Source organism: Palaemon carinicauda, chromosome 43 (assembly GCF_036898095.1).
Source record: "Palaemon carinicauda isolate YSFRI2023 chromosome 43, ASM3689809v2, whole genome shotgun sequence".
Lineage (NCBI taxonomy): Eukaryota > Metazoa > Arthropoda > Malacostraca > Decapoda > Palaemonidae > Palaemon > Palaemon carinicauda.
Window position 1 is genome coordinate 17,013,180 of NC_090767.1, and position 18,837 is coordinate 17,032,016.

At 46.0% G+C, this 18,837-nt stretch overlaps 1 protein-coding gene and 1 long non-coding RNA gene across 4 annotated transcripts in view; both read right to left on the reverse strand.

The window, feature by feature from the left end:
* LOC137633937 (uncharacterized) overlaps window positions 1-18,837 on the reverse strand; it is a 249,298-nt gene that overhangs the window by 104,877 nt on the left and 125,584 nt on the right. The window lies entirely within an intron of this gene.
* LOC137633927 (uncharacterized) lies at window positions 9,233-14,981 on the reverse strand. Its single transcript, XR_011042355.1, has 3 exons — window positions 14,720-14,981; window positions 10,177-10,301; window positions 9,233-9,563 (listed from the first exon to the last, which is right to left on the reverse strand). It is a non-coding gene; the product is annotated as an uncharacterized lncRNA (long non-coding RNA).

An 18,837-nucleotide genomic window follows, 5' to 3' on the forward strand; every position in this document is an offset into this window, starting at 1 on the left:
AGACAGAATGATTAGCCAGGCCATTGCTAACTTCCTTTGCTTCAGTTACATACTGGCCATTCACCTTCAACACTGGTGGTGGGTTGGGGGTGAATTTGCCAGCTATCTTTTTTACTTTCCTCCACACAGAAGAAGGTGGTGTTCTACTGTTAATGGAGGAAACAAAAGACATCCATGACTGGCGCCTTGCTTCTTTCATGGCACGACGGAACTGTGCTCTACATTTCTTGTACATAATTAAATTCTCATCAGTTCTGCGTCTACGCAATCGTGTTAAAGATCTTCTTGTGGCTCTGTGCAGGGCAGTTAGTTCTGAAGACCACCACGGGACTGGTCGTCGTTTGAATAACCCTGTTGTTTTTGGTATTGAATTGACTCCTGCTGTATGGAGAGTTCCATTCAGTAAGTCTATGGCATCATCGATATTTTCAACTTGTCCTGCATCCCCCTCAATTTCGCTTAGCTCACGAAATTTATCCCAGTCCGCCTTGTCAAGATTCCATCGTGGCGATCCCTGTAAAGGTGGACCATTGTTGGTGTTTATAATGATTGGTGCGTGATCACTAGTATGCCAATCATCTAATGTTCTCCAATCGAAGTCGATTAGGCAATTAGAGCTTACGATTGCTAGGTCAATACATGACAAGGTACCTGTCTGGACATGAAAGTGTGTGGGCTCTCCTGTATTAAGGAGTCCCACATCTTCATTTTCCACAATTGATGATATGATATTTCCCCTCGTGTTTGCTAAAACATCACCCCACAAAGGATGTCTACCATTCAAATCTCTAAGTAAAAGAAAAGGTTGAGGGAGTTGTTGAATCACCTCCACTAAGTTGTCATACAAAATGTTATCATTTGGAGGCAAGTACAGAGAACAAATTGTATATTTTTGCCCTATGTCGATCTGTAAAACCACTGCCTGCAGAGGTGTACGAATAGACAGAGAAACTTGGGGAACATCTCGACGAACGTATATGAGACTTCCGCCATGGCTCCCCACTTGGTGATCATATGGTGTCCTATAACTAATGTATTCGCGAGGACAAGGGGTATTATGATCAAGTTTGCTCTCCTGTAGACAAATAATTATGGGGGAATGCTCATGAATAAGGAGCTTAAGTTCTTCATATTTGGCCCTTAAACCCTGACAATTCCATTGCAAAATGGAGGAAAAAACTATGGTTTATAATTTGGTAGACCCCTTGGATGGAGTCTTCCCATTAACAGTTTTTGATCTAACACTATTTTTAGGTGGTTTTATTAAAGAGGGTCTTGATAGATTGGGTTTAGAATTTATGATTTTCTTTTTGTCTTTTTGATCTGATTGTTGAGGAGGTTGGTGGACCTCCACTTGAATTTCCGATTTATTTAAATTGACTTCCAGATCAGAAATATCAACAGACAAATCATCATATTTATTTGACGTCGTAATTTTGATATTTCTAATGGAAGGGGGCGAGAGAGATGGAGGTCTCTCTCTTTTCCGATTAGTAGGTTTTGAGCTACCAGGTTTTTGCACCTTCCCCAATACAGGTGCACCTGGTAACTTGGTGTCAGGTGGCATCTCCATCAAATCAGGCAAGGACATGGCCTGGGAGAGGTTAGTACTATTGTTGGTAATGGGGGACGAAGGCTGTACAGAAATGGGCAATGACCCATTTTTAATACGCTGTGGCAAAGCCTCAGAAGGCGATATGATTACCTTGTCATGCAGTACTTTATTATCAGAGGTTGTATTTCTTTTCTTAGGATTACTGGCAGTGCTAGGTGGGGTTGCTGTCTCCTGTGGTAAATTTACCTTTGATTTTAAGGCCTTTGCATAGCTGGTTGATTTATTCAACATTCTTTTTGCATGTCCCACACTTATGTGTTCTAAACTTGATTTGTTTAGGGCAGCTTCCTCCAACTTATACAGTTCGCATCTCCTATCAGTTGATTTATGATTCAAATTGCAATTTGAACACCTGGCCTCAAGTGTACATTCTCCATGATAAGTTTTGGAGCAAATACCACACATTTTTCCATTTTTGCAAACTTTGGATGGGTGTCCAAATTTAAAACAAATAAAACATTGCAGGGGCTTTTGTTTGAAAGGCCGAACTTTAATCCTTTCATTTTCAATAAAAATATGGAAAGGTACATCAGCATCCTGGAAAGTAAGTATAATCATTGAAGTTCCAGGAACCTTATGCACTTTCCATACATTTAATGGACACATAGAAAGTATCTCCTCCTCTGTAAATTCGTATAGGTCCTTATTAAAGACCACTCCCCTTCCATAACTAAAATTTAGATGAGGTTTCATTTCCAATGTAATTTCATCACTGCCTGTCTGTAAGTTAGACAGTATTGCAGACTGAGTCGAAGATTTGGCATGGATGAGATAACTGTTCTTCCCAAAACGAGATATATCTCCAGGTGCTATGGTTCCTACTTTTTTTTGGATAAACTTACATATCTTAAAATAATTCCCTATTATCCCTTTAGGTTCAACTAAGAGCCACATTGGTGGTTTGGGTTTTCTCTGTGAAGGCATGGGTACATTTCTATCTTTTTCAAACCAATCAGCAGGTTTGTACACATCCAATTCCTTTGGGACCTTATCACAAAGAGCTCCCATGATGTTCAATTCGTTAATTTTGATACTACTAATATTACTTATGGCATTAAACGCTTCATCATGACTTTCAAAAGATATCCAAGAGTCCCATTTTTCATCTCCAAGTCCCATCCTTATTTCCTTTATCAATCCATAGCACTCAAATGCTCTATATATATCATCATAATTTGTCTCTAATGGGATTTGGGAAACATGAAGGAATCGTAGTTTCCCTGTGTTACCCAAATTGCTAGATTTTTTAACATCAGTAGAGTGGTCCTTTTTAGTTCGAAGGTCGTCAACAGAGTTTTCCTTAATTACAGTAGCAGAAGTCGTCAACAGTGCCGGGGGGGGGGGGGAGTCAGCAAATCCAGGGGATGGGGAGTCAGTATTTGAAGGGTCCATATTTAAGGGTGGGATTTTCAGGTTTTTTGTTGTTTTGTTGGGGTACCTGCTTGAGAATTATAAGAAAGTATCATACGTTGGAAAGGAAATTTGCATTCTCCACTATCGGCACAATGAGAGTATATTTCCCCGATGGTCCACTCCATACCCTACCCGAAGGATAGCATCAAAACAGATATAGAGGCACAGGTGTAAGCTGAACCAGCCTGTTAGGACTGAGACCAAAGTAATATGGAATCATCCTCCCCATATCTGTAATGATGGGCTTCCGGCCAAAAGCCAAGAGTCCCACCTCAAGGATTGGATCCCCCTGGATTCCGATGACCCAACCCTTGAGAGTAGTTCCGCCAAAAAGGTCCAAACCATCTTTGGGATGGCTGAGATCATCCAATACTCTCATATATAGCTTTGAATGCGAATACCTCCCAACCGTGATCCCTTCTCCCATTCATCTAAGCAGGCAGTAATAACGAATGTGGAAATATCCACGCCATTTAAATAAAATAGAAAAAAAATAGATAAATAAATAAATGAACAAATAAAATAAATAAATATATATATATATATATATATATATATATATATATATATATGCATACATCAACATATATATATAACTAAGAAAAATAATAATCATAGAGATAGGACAGCAAGATGAAAGAAAGGAAATTTGATAAAATTAGGAGAAGGTCGAAGTAATATTAAGCAGAAGAAAAAGATGTAAGAGAGAAATTTAGATTCGAACTGGGGGAGCAATTTCCAGAAGTTCGAGAGCCCTCTTGCCCGTCACCAAGATTCAGCACGGGAATGAAATGCCGTGCTGAAGCTCAATGACTTCATCAAGGCATTCTCTCATTAAGAGGGTGGAAATGTTGAAGAGCCAGAAAGACGGCCTTCAATTCTAGCAGGTTGATGTGCAGGCACTTTTCTGATTCTGACCAAAGGCCTGAGGTCCTCTGGTTCAGAACATGCGCCCCCCACCCTTCTTTTGACGCGTCCGAAAACAGTGTCAATTCCGGGGGGAGGACGAGAAGACTCGCTCCCTTCCGCAGGTTCTCGTCGACCAGCCACCACCGCAAGTCCGTCCGTTCCAAAGATCCTATCGGGACCTGAACGTCCGGAGAATCGGATCCTTGATTCCACCGGAACTTGAGCCGCCACTGCAGGGATTTCATCCTGAGGCGGCTGTTTGGAACCAGACGAGCCAGGGAGGAAAGGTGACCTAAGAGATGCAACCACGATTGGGCGGGAATCTCTTCTCGCCTGAGGAAGGGTTCCGCCACCCTCCTCAGCCTTGCTATCCTGTCGTCTGATGGAAAGGCTTTGTGGAGATTGGTGTCTATCAGCATGCCTAGATAAACCAGTCATTGGGACGGCTGCAGAGAGGACTTCTCGAGGTTTACCATGATCCCCAGATCCTGGCAAAGACCTAGAAGCCTGTCTCGGGGCCGAAGAAGGGTCGACTCCGAGTCTGCTAGGATCAGCCAGTCGTCCAGATAGCGAAGGAGACGAATGCCGTTCCTGTGCGCCCAAGATGAAATCAGGGTGAACACTCTGGTGAACACCTGAGGTGCTGTGGAGAGACCAAAACACAGCACCTTGAACTGGTAGATCTTGTCGTCTAGGCAGAATCTCAAGTACTTCCTGGAAGACGGATGGATTGGGATCTGGAAGTACGCGTCCTTTAGATCCAGTGTGCACATGAAGTCTAGAGGTCTCACCGCAAGTCTGACCGTGTCCGCTGTCTCCATGCTGAACCGAGTTTGCTTGACAAACCCGTTCAGAGCCGAGAGGTCGATGACAGGTCTCCAGCCTCCAGACGCCTTCTTTACAAGAAAGAGTCGACTGAAGAAACCTGGGGAACCGTCGACGACCTCCTGGAGAGCACCCTTCTTGAGCATGGTCTCGACTTCCGCCCGAAGGGCCAGCCCCTTTGTCGATCCCGTGGCATAGGAGCTCAACGACACTGGATTCGCTGTCAGGGGAGGTTGAGATGTTATGAACGGGACGCGATAGCCTTGGCCGATCACTGAAACCGTCCAAGCATCGGCTCCGTGTTGCTGCCACCTGTGCACGCAACGTTGAAGGCCTCCCCCCACAGGTGGACACGCAGGGGGACTGCCACTAATAGGGTTTGCGGCTGCGGCCGCTCCCTCTAGGAGTCTTGCCTCCCCTGGAGGACTTACCGCCCCTCTTGACCTTGGCTGGAAAGGGCTGGGGCTTAGACACCACTTTCTTAGCTAGCGGTGCCTGCTTCGGTGCCTTACGAGGCTGCTGCTGCTGTTGCTGTGTAGCCGGAGGCTTATAGGGCCGAGCTGTAAGGGCCCTATGGAGGAGGGAGTCCGTGCTAGATTTCCTCCACCTCTCAGCCGTTCGCTCCATATCCTGTGGCTCCAACAGATTCTCCCCAAGGAGGGAAGCATGTCTGAGCCTACAGACATCCACGGCGGGGACCTTCGGGTGGAACCTCTCGGTCACCGCATCGCGCCGCTTCAACACCGAGTTGGCCCACAGGGTGGTGACCTGGTGCGCCAGGAACTCGATGGAGCGGGTGCCCGAGAGTAAGAAGGTCTCCAGGGCCTTCCTATTGGTCTCCTTAGACAAGTCCTCGGAGCGCAATAGGATGCCCAGAGTTCCTAGCCATATATCCAGCCACGAAGTGGCCTGCATGGCGCACTTCGCGACCTTCTCATGGCTCAGGATCTCCGACGCCGAGAACGACACCTGCCGGGCGGAGAGCTTCTCGAGGGGAACTCCCTTAGCCAGCTCTTCTACGGAGTGATGGAGAGGAAGAGCGAGACTAGACTCACCCAAGATCTCAAAATACCTCCTCTGCTGAAGACGAGGAGGTGGGATGAGTTTGTTCCCGGCAGAGGAACGACTGGAGGAGGCAAGAATCGCGAGCTGGGCATTGGCCCTGGCTCTGGCACTCTTCAATCCCCGAGACCAGGGCAGAGCTGCACTGGTCTTAGGGGCCTTCTGAACATCGAACACTTGGTCCAGGACCGTGTCCTTGCCTTCTCGGGGGGCGATCACGAGGCCCATGAACCTGTTGAGTTGCCTCATCAGGCTCAAGACCTACCAGAAGGCATGTTCAGATTCCTGCTAGTCTCCTCCTTGCGGGCTGGCAGCTAAGTCTCCCGTCCCCGGAATCTCTTCCTGGGGCGAAGCGTGGACGTTCCCCCGGGGAGCAGCGGGTTCCTGGCGAATCCTTGAAGACGATTTCGGGATGGTCTTGGAGACCTTGGGTTCCCTCCTGGTTGGGATACAGGATCCCAACAAAGAGGTTCGGAGAGCCCCTTCCGCGCGAGACGATTCTCCTCCATGAAGAGAAGGCTCCCCCCTTGGTGCCGAGGGGGAGGCTATCGCCTCACTGGACTCACTCGAGGACGGAAAAACCTCGACCACGGAAGAAGGAGAAAACGCCTGTGAAGGGGATGGGGCCTTCCCAACAGACCTCTTAGGAACCAACTTCTCCCTGGGGGAAGTCATCGCGAAGTCCACTCCTCTCTTTCTCTTCAGCGGAGGTGAGGCAGCAGTTGGTTTGTTCCCCTGATCAGCGAGTGCTGGCTTCATAACCCTCACTAACGCCCGCATCAGAGGACCAAACCAAGTCTGTCGCTCCACGGACACAGAGTCCGAAATCCCCGCTGGAGGGAAAGGGATCGGGCGATCCTTCGGAGTGGACACCACTGGACCTGCCTGAAAAGGAAAGGGGGAAGAAAGACGCACTGACCTCTCTGAAGTGTCTTCCCTGTCCTGCACAATGGTCCTGCGCTTTGGTGGAGGCAATCCTGAGCGTGGTCTGGTGACAAGCGTTCCTGCTGCTGTCACTGGCTGTGAAATTCGGCGCGAACGGTGGTCACGCGAAGGCGAATGGTCGCGCAGGTGAGTGGGCGCGAGGGCGTACAGGCGAACGAGCGCGTGGGCGAGCCGGTGAACGAATGCGTTGGCGCGTCGGCGAGGGAACGCGTTGTCGCGCGGGTGAGTGAGAACTCTCCGAAGATCGCTGGCGACATTGGTCAGGAGACCTGTAGCGCGTGGGAGAGTGATTGTGAGCAGGCGATCGGTGGTGCGCTGGCGAACGCTGGCGCGCAGGCGAGCGATGGTGCGTTGGCGCATGGTGACGCATTGGCCACGCAGGCGAACGACCACGCGAGGGCGAGCTAACAGAGGGCGACCCATGTCCTTCCAGATCCTCTGGGCGACGGCGCGTTGGAGAACGCATGCGTGCAGGCGATAGGTCACGCGGGCGGTCTGAAGATCACCGATGTTCAGGTGATCGCTGACGAGCAGGCGATTGTTGAATCGTCTGTGATCGCTGGCGAGCAAGAGGGCGACACGTGGAATCCTGTGAAGGAACAGTCGGCGCGGCGCGGCGCGTTCACGAACAGGAACAGGAACAGGAAGCGCGTGGGCGAACATGTGTTTTAGAAACGCGCTGGAGAACGCGAGCGATGTTGTGCAGGAACAAGCTGAGGATCGCGAAGGCGCTCAGCACACTGATGGCGAGCAGGGCGCACGTCAGGAACTGCAGGATATTCGCAGACCACAGGGGAGCGCTGGCGAGCAATGGGGCGATGGTCCTCGGAAGAGCGCTGACGAACAGGAGAGCACTGACGAGCAGGAGCGCGCCTGTGCGCTAACAATGCAGAAGGGCGAGCAGGGGAACGCTGGCGCACTGGGCGCTCTTCAGGAACAAAAGGTTGAAGGATGTCCTCAGGAGAGCGCTGGCGAGAAGAGGGGCGATCATCAGGAGAGCGCTGGCGAACAGGAGATCGCTGATGAACAGGAGAGCGCTGACGAGCAGGAGAGCGCCTGTGCGCTAACAATGCATGCGTAAGGGAAGAATCCCTTTGCCCCGAAGGGACCGTTGTCCGTCGGGTGACGAGGTCAGGTTGCTGAACATCTGCCCCAGAAGTTGAAGGTCTGGAACGCGTAGGAGACCGATCCCCGGAGAGGTCTAATGAAGCTGGAGCTGCAGGCTGATTACGGCGAGGAGAGTCCCCTTCGGAGGATGAAGGAGAAGATCCAAAAAGGCGCCTCTTAGCACCCTTATAAGGAGACGGAAGGCCCTTGCGACGCAGCGAACGGTGAGCCTCACGGCGAAGGCGGCCACGAGGAAGATCGTCAGGACCATCAGTCCTCCGAAGGGGAGTCTCAGTCAAAGCGCTCCCCTTAGAGGGAAGCTGGAAAGCAGAAGAGCCCGTAGGACTCCCATCCCCCTTCGAAGGATGTACGGAAACGGGAAGAGAGCCGTCAGAACCAACATCCCCAACTGCACCTGCAGAGGATTGCCCCGCCCCATCGGAGGCCTCTGCCACCACGACGTCGACGATAGACAGAGGATCTACCTCTGCTATCACCGGCGACTGCTTAACGGCGGCCCCCAACTGGACAAGGTCAATCAGGGCAACCCTGGAGGGCAAGCCCTTAAGCCCCAGGGAAGCCCAAATCTGAAAAAGATCATCGTTAGACAAAGATTCATCAATAACCTCCCCCGGGGGAGGAGGAGGAACCGCCCCGCTATGGGAGGCGACGCCCTCTCCCTCAACCCAAGGTCGGGAAACAGAACTAGGACATTAGGAGCCGAATGAGGGGGAGCTTCGGAGGAGGTTTGGGCGGCGAAAGAAGAGTCCCGAGAACCTTCCTCCTTCAAGGCAACCCCGGAAGGAGAACGGTCTCTCTTGGACTACTTCTTACGCCGGCGGCCAAACCTCTCCCACTGGGAGGCAGACCACTTCCTGCACTCACTGCACTTATTTTCCTGATCACACCGTCGGCCTCGACACTGTGGGCAAAGGGTGTGAGGATCAGTGTCCACGGCTGACATAAAAGTACCACAAGGGCGGCCGGCAATTCAAGGGCACGTACGCATAGTAATCATAAAGGTGGTCAACTTCTAACACACACAAACTGAAAGAGAAAGCAGAAAAAGATTAAAGGCTGTCAACGAGGATGATGGACAGAAACGTCTGTTCATCGCCGGAGCTAAAAGTGAAGTGAAGCAAATCACCGGTGTGTGGGGAGGGGAGGGGTAGCAAGCTATCCCTTCCCCTACCCCCGCTAACTAGCACGGGGGTAGTTAACCCTCGTTAAAAACTATTGGCTCGTCATTTCAGCTACGCTGAAAGGTAAACCCAATGTAAATAGCGTGGTTTGTATTTCGGTTACGGAACAAACCAGCTTTCACTGCCATCAATTTCCATCAAACTCTACATACAGCTTTTCTTATTGCAGTTTTGATCAAGAGAAATGGGCTGACATACCATCACAAGACGTCAGTGGATAACTTACTTGTCTCACCTTTCCAAAGGATTCATGGTAGACACCTGATCGTAACACCCATTCAGATACAAGAAGGGTATCGAATGACGGTAGAATTCCAATCTATCATTCCAGTCCTTTCTTGATTCAGATCAAACCAGACGTGGGTCTCTAGGGTAGAGGCGTCTACAAGTCGGCCGGCTGGAAGCGCTGCCGGGGATATCTCATTCGCTCAACTTTTTCGTATCAAACTTTTCAACGTCATGGTTAGTGTTGTCAAAGAGAATTTCTGAAAAGAAATGGAAAAAATCACATATAAAAGAAGGGAAATAGTTATGAAATAAAGCCATTTTTTATTCTATTTAAACTGTGCATAGAAAGAGGCTCTACATATTTTCTTGCAAGACAATTGGTAATGTGTAAGCTTACTTAACATTCCCTTCCACTAAGACAGTTTAGAAAAGTATATTGTCCGTAATACCATCACTTGTACCAAGACAAGTTCAAGTTACGTTGTTTCTATGACATCAAAGAAAAAAGAATAAAACAAAAGATTCTAAAGTTAATGAAAGAAATGAGAAATTGTAAGATACTTCACTCACACAAATAAAGGAAGGATATTAAATAGCAGTTTTAGTTCGAACTATTCTTACTATAGGTTCACTTCTATTACTCTGGGTGAGAATCCAAGACAATAAACTAATGAGGCCTCAAGAATAAGACAGGACAGTACTTCCTTGACTGCTTATGGCAAAAAATATGATTTACAGAGGTCTTGACTCCTCTACCATTCTAAACCACACTTAGTATTGTTCAGTAGTTGTCAAATTGGCTAAACTGACACCATAGATTCGAAAACTATTTCATAATCAATGCTAATAAGGAAACAGGAGTGAACCTACCTAAATCATCATCATCAGTAACTTGTAAGGTGGCATGAAGAACTCCTCTAATCATAAAATCACCACCAGGTGACACGGCCGCATTCCACCTGTCGTATTCCGCCAGCAACAACCACTTTCTCAGACTGGAATGATTTCAATGTTTGGTACATTTAATCTAAACGTCAGAGGCTGTACATTCTTTGATTGTTTTTAATATTATTGGAACTTTGAGTCAATCCTTTGGGTTCTGAAATATCCTCAGGAAATCAAAGCTGTCAAAAAAATCACATAAAAGACCAGAAAATCATCTAGCTTGTGGAATCCCCTTTGAAATCCACTAAGACAGAGTGAGTTTATGGACACAAAACGCTCACTGAAATGAGGTTAACTAAATAAAAACTTAATTAATCAATCCTTAAACATGAAATCTATATTTCAGCAATTATGGATTCAAAAACAGACACAGCTTGTCAAAATAAACTATAAGAGAGATTACTCGAATGCCATATGTGGATGAGATCATGGTGAGGGGTAGATGGAGATGGTTGGGTATGTTCTTCACTCTCTCCAAGAATTATTAGTTCAAACTTTCAACGGAGCTCCACAAGGCACTGAAAGAGTTGGAAGACCCAGGCCTACATGACTGAGGACTCTGAAGTGTGAAGTGGGAGGTGATGAATAGAGAAGCATTGGTTTAAAAGCTCAAGATAGAGACGAATGGCAAAATCTAACCGAGGCCCTTTGCGTCAATAGGCCTAGGAGGAGATGATGATGATGTCAAAGCTTCTAAAGAAAAGACTGGGCTTCCTGTTGGAACTTACAATAATAATTTCCGCATCACCAAGCACCTCCCTTGGCAGTTCTTTAGAAAGATTCTCTCAAAATACTAAATATCAAATCAACACATTATTACATATAAGACTAGGAAGGAAAAATGGTAACCATTTTTTTAAAATTCTACTCACGAACCTGTTTTCATTTTAGAGGTGATCCCCATTATTGTCTCAGCATTGGGGAGTTTGTCAGCGACTACACAAAAATTTATCAATACATAAAAACAAGATTTCTAAAACATAGCCATTGACAGTAAAATCATTAGCTTTCCTAGAATGAATTTGGTATTGCATTTGTTTATCAATCATAAAAAATATTCAATATGAAAAGATAATTTGATTACAAAGTGCGCCAGTCCATAACTGAAGTACAATGTGTTGAAAATCATTATTCCAAATATAGAGTTTGAGCAAGTAGGTTGACAGGCTATGAAAAGGTTGAATAGAGAGGGAGAGAGAGAGGAGTAATGAGAGAAAGAAATAGAAGAACTATGTGACTGATAGACTGAGATAACTAGTTAGAAGATAATAGAGAGGAGAGGAGATAGAAGAACCATGTGCAAGAACATGAACTTCATTAGAGGAGCTGGAGAGATCTCATCAGGTGTCTGACATCATAAAAGAAATACCTGATGAAAATACGAATAATGTTGGTTTTATAAATAAAATATATATATATCCTCTTTGAGTTTTATTATGTGAAAATTTATGCTAACAAAAATGTGAATAAAACTAGTCTGACATAATCATAAAACTAGATACTGCTTCTCAATGTGGTTTAAAGAATCCCAGTCTTTTATATCTGCATGTACAGTATATACCTAAAAGAATACTCCAAACTGTTAACTTCTTAAATAAAGCTATACACTACAGTCTACATATATGTATCTAACAGCAATACATTATCAATTTAAAAGTAATTTGTAGTTTTCTAACTATACTAACCTGAGTCCTGTTATTCTTGTGAAGCTGGTTTTGGACGTTTATACTTTTAGCGTTTATACTTTAAGGTGATTTATAATTGTTAGCAGTTGGAAGGTACGAGACACACACACCCACCAGAGGGAGCAACTCTGACCTTAAGCTAGGACTTGCGGGGCAGTTGAGGCCGGCAATTCAACTTGAAGGGTCCAAGTGTGTATAGTTAGGAAAATACAAATGACTTTCAAATCATGTGATTTGTTCCTACACGAATAGAGTCCATCGTCTTTTAATGGGAGACTTGTCCTCGTGAGGGAGGAAGTCCCTATAACCAAATTGTTTACTAACCCTGGAAATATCATGGCTCTTTGGTCTTGTGCCGGAGGAGAGGAAAAGTGATGACTTCTGTCAACCTGCTAATGACCTGAGTATGAAGATACCGCAGGTGTTAGGTTGGGTTAATACCAGGAGAATGATAGGCGGTCGTGGAAGAACTTATATCCGTAAGGGCAGGTTGACTGAATAAAGGGCATTTATAAGAAATGGGTTTCCATATAACCTGTACATCCTTCCAAACTGGGGAAGATACTTCAATACAAACTTTACTGTAAAATAAAGTCAGGTCCCGCACATAACAGAATGACAGCTGCACCCTAAGGAAGGGGGAAGAGGGAAGAGGAAAAAGGGCCAAGATTCTTCTCGCCTCTCATTCTATTCTTACGTCGCGACCCGTATCTTACACGAGATGCTTCTTGTCCCACGAGGGAGCTAGGTTACCTTACACAGCAGCCTGCTGAGTAGCTACTGCCAGTCTAAGAGTACAGGACTTGAGGGCAGTGATGGTTACCTGGTGTCTCCTGCCTTCAAAACTTGTGCTACCGACAGAATCTTCCTGAATGCTAAGGTGGATTCAATACCCATGACTGCTCTGGGTGGGTCTCACATTCACTTGCTGGGTTACAGAGAAAAAGTGTTCTTGGATATCTTCACTTTCACCCTTCTGGCAAGAAGGAAGTGTCTCTGGTGACTCGGTCTAAAGCTCTGAGTTCTCTTAAGGTAGGGTCGTAGAGCAATCACAGAACAAAAATAAGTGTCACCTCAATCCCTGTTAGTCACTTCTTGTAGAGAAGAGATGGAGGACTCGGACCTGATGTTGTGAATGGTTGGGCTCTGGCTCTTGGTCCCGAAACTCACGACAAAGGTGAGGGAGACCGTCTTCCATCCTTCGGAATGACTAGCAACATACGAAATGCCATGCAGCTCGTCTGCGCTCTTTGCCGAGGCTAAGCCGTGTAGGAAAACAGTCTTGAGGGTCAGATTCCTATTCGATGCCTTTCTCCAAGCACTTCTACCACGAGTGTGAGCTCTTGTACCAGGCACCAATGCACCTTCCGGGCTGGGTTGGGTCTCTCCCACGTGTATGTGGGGAGGGAGTGGTTGAAGTCTTGTGTGACTTCAGCCAAACAGCCGGCATGATTTTCACTGCCTACAACTTCTTTTTCTTCGAGGCAGCAGACATGACATCCGAAGGCTTAACAGACAGGAAGAAGAGATACAGGAGTGCTGGGGAGGAAAAGAAAAGCATGTCCGTTTCTTTTTCCGCCTTACTAGACTTTGCAGATGTTGAGGATTCCAGATCCGATGACAACACTACTGCAGCTGGAGAAGACACGGATTCCTCCCCAGCAACAGAAACTAACCAATTGTAACCATGTCATACAGCTCCTCTGCAGGTGGAACAGCCGAAGAAGAGGGTGCGGAAAGAGATGATTTCAAAGTCCTGGCACCAGCCAGCACCTCCAGAAGCTTCTTCTCTTATGGGATGTCATAGATACCCAAGGAGGGCAACAACCTCGGCAGGTCCAGGTCCTCAGATGCGTTATCATTAGGCAGCACAACAACAGGTGTACTTTGGGAGAGATACAAAAGAGCATTGTCTTTGCCATGGAAAGGTGATACTTCTGCTCCCTTTGAAGCATGACCTAAGCCTAAGTTGGAGTCTCCAACCTCAATTTGAATTCCTGCAGAGGACCTCCTAGGCCTGAGGAAATCAGGAGACACAGCAGGTTTTGTGCTTTCAGAAGAGAAAAAGGAGAAACTGTATGGAGTTTCTTCGGCATCAGCTTAGGAGTTGCCAAATCCAAAGACGGATAATCCCTCTCTTGGAGTTTTTTCCTCCTTCTTTCTGAACTCCCTCCATTGCAGAGGAGGCCAGGTCCTACACTCATCACAAGGGGCCTTCTTGGTAAAATGACTAAATTGATGAGGATCCACAAAAGGCTTATTCACTATCCCTATGCAAGGATTCCTAAGGCACACTGGCATGTCTATTCACAGTCTCCATTAACAAAGCAAACAATCTGATAAGATGAAAAATATCAAAACAAGTTCAGAGGCAGCAGAAAAGTACTGATCTGCGGCCAAAGACAAAATTAAGCTCCTCCTGGTGGGGGTGGATGGGGCCTACCCTCCACCTGCCAACCACTGCAATACCCTAGTTAAAATCTTAAACAACTCTTGCATCCAGCTTTGATGAAATCATGCTTCTGTTAAAGGATCATGGCTTGGATTTATGTAGGAACAAATATATTCTATTACTATAGTATTGGATTATCAAGAACTTTTGCCAATTTCATCTAGATTCATGAAACCAAATCCACACATTTCTGATACAGTCAACTTGATGGATAAGAGAGCAGCATTTATAACATAACATCACAAATAACAAACAATTCTTAACAAATATTCAAACCTAAAAAAATTCTACAAGAAGAATAAAACTATCAACATACAGAATGCATCCTTACAGTCTCCTGTGCATTGAATGTTAGCGAGTTCTGAACCAAAGAATCTTCTGTATATTTCCAGAAGAGAGAGTTGGGGGGCATGAGCAGACACCGAGTAAGTCCTGCTCGACGGTGGGCTCTGAGCATGAACGCGAGCCAGAAGACAAACGTACTTGTTGCTCGTCGTGCAGAGAGAGAGTAGGAGAGCTCTGGTGTGTGTGCGCAGTGATTAACTCCTCCAACGCTTATTGGGATGACTCCAACTGTCATGTTACTTCTTATCTGGGAATTGAGAGAAAAAAAACGATCTCACTTATAGAGTATGTGGCATAATACGGATATTGCAGCTAAGAGATAATCATCATAGAAAACTTTTAATTCATTCAAAATATCAGCAAATAAAATCTACCTATGTACACTACTTAGTTATTGGAATATAACAAATTCGTAGATATTTTGTATTTTTCCTAACTATACAAACTTTAGCTATTTAATAGTGGTATTACTTTCGGCGTAGCTGAAATGACGAGCCATTAATTTTTAACGAGGGTTAACTACCCATACCGCTAGGTAGTGGGGGTTGGGGAGGGTAGCTTGCTACAACCCCCCCACCCCCCCACACACATCTGTGATTGAGCTCACTTCGCGTTTGGCTCGGATGATGAACGGACATTGCCGTTCTTCATCCTTGCCGTATATTGGCAGCCATTAATGACATTTTTCTTTTTCTTTTCTCTAGTGTGTGTTTGTGAAGTTGACTTCTGCGACCATGTGCACCAGCCCTGGACTCTCCGGCCGCCCTTGTGGAACGTTTATGTCGGCGGTGGAGAAAGATCCTCACACCCTTTGTCCTAAATGCAGAGGTCAACGGTGTGATAGGGTAAATAAGTGTAATGAGTGTAGGGAGTGGTCTTCCTCCCACTGGGAGAGGTTTGGGTGATGGCGGATGAAGAAATCTAAGAAGGAAAACCCAAGGCCTCTTCTTCCGTCTCCCGACCCTCCTCGAAGCTCCTACTCGTTCGGCCTCTTACGAGAGACCGTCAAGTAGTAGTGTAGACCAAGTTAATGTCGGCCAACCCCAGCTCATGGTGTTCCTTCCCCTAGCGAAGCGGCCCCACCTTTTCCCCGGGGTGAGGCCTTGTCACTAACCCCTTTGTTGCAGATTTGGTCTTCCTTGGGGCTTACGGGTCCGCCTTCCAAGGAAGCTTTGCTACAGTTCACCCGTATGGGTGCTTCTGTTCAGCATTCATCGTCGCCGTCAGAGGTAGATCCTCAGGCCCTCGTCGACGTTGTAGTGTCAGAGGTGTCACACTTAATGTCATCCAACTACTCTGCCCCTCCAGACTCTCCAGCGGTTGCTGCCGACTTAGTTTCCCCCGTTCCTGAACAACCTTCGAGGGGGAAACTTAAGTCCAACGTCTGTCTCTCCTGCGAGTGTTTCTCCCCCTCGGGGGAGTTCACTCATAGAGACTCCTCTTGAATTGAATTGAACAGTAAAACTGTTATGGTTAACGGAAATACAAAGAAAATAGAATAGAGGGATTAATGGGAGAAAACTTGTAGTCTTTGGGCCAACACTCGGTTCACATGGAACAAGTTTGGGAAGCAGACTACTAAGTGGTGAGAAGATCAGCTGTTTGATGTAATGGAGCATGATTTTAAAAATTTCCTGGCGCTTCTCAGTTTAGCAGCTGCATACAAGTGAATTTTCATTGTGTCTTTTCTATAAACATCTTGATAGTTCAACAGACGTAGCGGAATCCTAATCAGTAGGAACAGCTGAACCATTCATGGTAGCAAGGAAGATCCATTGGAAAGGGGAGAAGAGTTATGTGATCTCTTCTTCCTCCTCCACCTACTCCTCCCTCCCCAAAACTATCTTCTCCTTCAGACACTTCTCAGAAGGAAAAATGAGCAGAGTTGGCTGCATTGGAAGCCTCGTCTTTTGAAGTTCCATGGGACCAGCGAAGCTCTGAGAGGACCAAAGAGATAGTGTAAGTGAACTGCGGCTACCTGTCCCCATAGACTTCTGCTGATCCTGGAACTGATCGATGGATTGGCGACATTGCGTCCACCTCGTCAACTTTTGTCTCGGTTGGACTGAGTCTAGTGTAGACCCAAATCAGCCGCTGTCCACTTATACTAACACACACACACACACACACACAGAGAGAGAGAGAGAGAGAGAGAGAGAGAGAGAGAGTGGCATAAAGTGGGGCAAAAGTTACAATTAAACAAGACGTATAAAGTACCTGTTCAGGACTCATGCTCTGTCCACGAGACAACTCATGAAGAGAAGACTGGAGAGATCTTGAACAGATTTGTCATACGAGACTCTCAGAGCTGTTCCACCTCTGTTGCATTTCCAAAGATGGAACCTGGAAGGTTTAGGACCAATTTTGGATGCAATTTGGAGACAGAATTTGTAAGGGAAGGCATCACCCCACGGGCATCTCTGAAATGTAGTGCAGCTGGAGTGGGGGTCGGCATACGGAACAACGAGACAGCGTGCTACGTCTGGCCGCAGTCCACAAACCACTACGACATCTCTTTCGCAGTTCTAGGTAGCTGGTTGGCCAGGGCACCAGCCACCCGTTGAGATACTACCGCTAGAGAGTTATTGGGTCCTTTGACTGGTCAGACAGTGCTACATTGGATCCTTCTCCCTGGTTACGGTTCATTTTCCCTTTGCCTACACATACACCGAATAGTCTGGCCTATTCTTTACATATTCTCCTCTGACCTCATACATCTGCAGTGGTTAATCTCAGTGATATCATATCACTGAGATTAACCACTGCAGTATACAGTGGAACCTCTACATACGAATTTAATCCGTTCCAGAACCAACTTCGGATGTAGAAATTGTTCGGATGTCGAAACGAATTTTCCCATAAGAATACATTGAAATAGGATTAATCCGTGGTTGAGCCCAAAACCTATGATAACTTCTTAATAAACCACTACACATAATTTTCCCATGAGAATAATGAACACTAAATTAGATAATAGACATGTAAATAAGAAGAATAGACATGTAAATAAGAAGAATTAGCAAAAAATGATAAATAAGAAACGGGTTTCTAGCGTCACTTTACCTTAGAAACTCCAGCGCAGGTGTTGTTCGTCTTCGCTATGCAGAGAGGAGAGAGGAGATGGACGGACGGCGAGGAGGTAGAGAGGTTAACTACGATAAACGTAACACTACCGTAACTTATTCTAACTTACACTAAGTGAACTTTAACATAACTTAGCTTATTTTTTTTTTTTTATATTTTATATTTTTTTTTTACATTTTCTTTTTTTCTTTTTGATGATTACGTAATTTTAATCACTATCACTTACATTTAAAATTGACTGAATTTCTTTTGCTTCACTCTTTTCCGTTTTCTGTGTTTCACTTTCTTCCTCTTCACTCTTTGCCGTTTTCTTTGGTTCACTTACATCCTCTTCATCGCGAGTTCGCTTCGCAGTTTTTTTAAAGAAAGCATCGATAGATAATTGCTTCGTACGGCTTTTCAGAATGTTTCGAAAGTGCGTTAGGCAAACATCATCGAATTGAGAAACTACACGAAAAACCTGCAATTTCTTTGGATGGTATTTGTCGATGAAGTCGACCACGTCTTGATATTTTCCTAACACCTCTTTTATTTGCGCTGAACCTAACACATGTTCTACCTCCTCGCTCTCTTCCTCGTCATCACTCATGTGCTCCGACATAGCATGGAGTTCCTTGAGCTCATCCGTCGTCAGTTCGTCGTGATGTTCGGCGACGAGTTCCGTAACGTCATCTGCGTTGACCTCCAGACCCATGGACTTGCCAAGGGAGACTATTTCCTCTACGGCTTCCGCTGCACCGACCACGGGATCAGGTTCGGGGTCAAAACCCTCGAAATCTCGGAGAGAAACTGCATCAGGCCACAGCTTCTTCCATGCAGAATTGAGGGTCCGTCGAGTTAATCCCACCCAAGCCTGATCAATGATCTTTAAGCAGTGCACGATATTGAAGTGGCCCCTCCAAAATTCACGCAAAGTTAAGTTGGTGCTTTGCATGACATTAAAGCACTGCTTGAATAAGTGCTTGAAGTACAGCTTCTTAAAATTAGAGATGACTTGCTGGTCCATGGGCTGGAGGATAG